The sequence below is a fragment of the Cupressus sempervirens genome, chromosome 7 (assembly GCF_028749045.1).
Source record: "Cupressus sempervirens isolate cs-2001-9-10 chromosome 7, ASM2874904v1, whole genome shotgun sequence".
In the NCBI taxonomy this organism is placed as follows: Eukaryota; Viridiplantae; Streptophyta; class Pinopsida; order Cupressales; family Cupressaceae; genus Cupressus; species Cupressus sempervirens.
In genome coordinates this window covers 834,753,970-834,756,970 of record NC_143124.1, presented here as the reverse complement: position 1 = coordinate 834,756,970, position 3,001 = coordinate 834,753,970, and positions in this window count along the sequence as shown.

The window sequence follows — 3,001 nt, the reverse complement described above, 5'->3', positions numbered from 1 at the left end:
GGATCCAAGATATAAATATACTCATTATTCAAAGATTACATACAACATGCTAATCCTATGATTGTTATGTTTGTAGAAGCCATATTATAGATGCATTACAATACAAGATCAAATATGACCCCTACTATAAGGATGTCAACATTCATGCAAATCATCTAGCTGAGATCCCTAAAGCAAGAACAGATGTATCCAATATGGTTAAAATGATTGAGATAACTGAAGACATACCATTCATAATCAGTGAAATGGACATGGTTGGACATGATAATGAGATTAGCACAACATATACAACATATTTTATTAGTAAGCTACTAAAGTTTTCTCTTGAGCTACAAATCATAAAAGAAAGCTTAAACCTTAAAGGAAATTCAAGTGATAAAATAGATTGGCCAGAGATAGATTCATGTCTAGTGAATGAATATAACACCGAGGGCTTATTAGATATGGCATTTCCCACTCTATTTTTGAAAGGATCTATACTTTATATGCAACCTAGGATAAGGGAAGTTCAACTACATGAACTTGCACAACACTTAATAAGATTCTATAACAATAAATTTGGAAGACATCCTCACTTTACATATTTTCTCTTTAATCTAATGGGTAGACATTGTAGCCAAGTAGTTGCAACAATATTTATTAAAATAAATTCAGAGGATAGTATGCCTACTACTATAGAAAACCTCCATGCACACCTACAATATTTGCCAGACAATCAGTTGGCACAACAATTGATGCACTACAGTTCTTCAATGTGAGGTGTATGACCATATTGGAGCAGTCGCCAAACAAATTTAGTTAATATGATCAACTAGATTGGATCACCAACTTTATTCTTCACATTGAGTGCAACAGACACAAACTGGCCATACCTACATCAGTTAATGTCAAATGATACTTCTCCAACAATGTTATCAAACAAGAAATGCACAAAAACATCATCAATAACACTAATATAGTAGCATTATACATGCATCACCGATTTACAATTTTTCCTAAAGAAGTTATTAAAAAACTTCTCCATGCTCAAGACTATTGGTATAGAACAGAGTGGTAACATAGAGGAAGCACACATATACATGGAGTGATTTGGATAAAAAATGGACTTGATATGGATAGACTTGACTGGAATAATGTAGATGAAGTTGAAAGAGATCGACTATTTTTTGATAGGTATGTTATAGCTTAGAACCCTCGTGAAACATCACATAAAAATAATACGTGCTTTACTGAAGTTTGCTAGATGACCCATGCTTGCTCAATATAGATGATATACTATCTGCAAATAATGACCATGACTATAAAGAATTGATCAATAGGGTTCAGTGTCACACAAGATGTAGACAAGGCACATGCTTATGAAAAAAGACACAAAATTAGGGTGTCGCTACAAAGCACCATGGAAACAAAAAACTATTTCAACTCTAACATGTGATGAAAATGGTAAAAAAAATATGAACCTGCAAGAAATGATGAAAGGCTAAATATTCACAATCAAGAAATGTTGTCAATTTGGAAAGCAAACATAGATGCCAACTAGTCATGTCATGAGAACTTGTTCTCAAATACATTGCTAAGTATGTATCAAAGGTAGAAAAAATATCAAAGACATACACTAACATGTTGAAAATAATTTCTTCGGCCCAAAAACCTAATAGTCTAGCTCTTACAATATATAGAAAATTCATGACTGAAATTTTAGCCGAGTGTGACATAGATGCACAAGAAACATGTCACATGCTTTAAAAATTGCCTCTTGTTGTATGTAGTTGTCCTTTTACATCTCTACATGTTGGAAGAAATTTTTTTTAGTGGATAAAAAATGCATCAGGACAAAATCAAATAGATTCTTCATACTTGCAGACATATATTCAAAGGCCACTAGAGCTTGAAATGATAACACTTCTTGAGTTAGCACAATCATATACTTTTTCTGAAAAACATGCACAAAACAAATAGAAAAAAAGAAAAATCCAAGCAATTGTCAATGGTTATCCAAGATTTATTACAATTCCACATTCTAACTCAGAACATTTTGAAGTGTTCTACTGGAGTGAGCTCCTATTGTACAAGCATTTTCGAGAAATAGAAATGGATATTGGCCTAACCAAAGAATCAACGGTTACAAATTGGACCCAAATGAACTCAAACGGATATCAAGGATGGCATGTCAATTGCAAGGATGAACAAAAAGATATTTTAGAAGAAGAAGAGGATGATAATAATGATGATGCCAACAGGGATGATATACTTAATAAAAATGAATGGCAAATATTGTCAGAAATGGGTCCTTCACAAAGCATTACAATCAATGAACTTGACATGCTTGAAAGACATAACTTTGATAACAACAAAAACTAGGCAGATAATACTATCCCTCAACATCTACATGTAATAGAAACACATTTTATAAATACTAGTAAAAGAAATACAAAAGATGGTAACATTCTAACGAAGGAGCATGGACCAAACTATCCATTATCAGCACAACAATAGGTAGCACTTGAAATAATCCATAGGCATAAAATTTCTACATCAAACAAACCACTATACATGATAATTCAAGGTACAACTGGTACAATAAAATTATACTTAATTAACTAAATTTAAAATGAACTAAATAGTGATGAAGACCAATAGAAGAACATGCTACTGATAGTAGCTCCTACAGGTGTTGTAACATTCAAGATATATGCATCAACAATTCATATAGCTCTAAAGATACCTATAAAAAAAATGCAACCACTACAGGGACAGGCATTGACCATATTTCAAGAGTACTTAAAGGAAATAAAATACATGCTTATTGATAAACTAAGTTTCATTGGCCAAAAACTACTTCTAAAAATAGATAGTAGATTGCGACAAGCATTTCTTCAAAATCAACAACTCTGCTTTGGTGGCATTTCTGTAATCTTAGTTGATGACCTCACTCAATTACCACCGATGATGGACAAACCTCTATAAACATCACACTCTAATGCTAGAACATTATGGCATC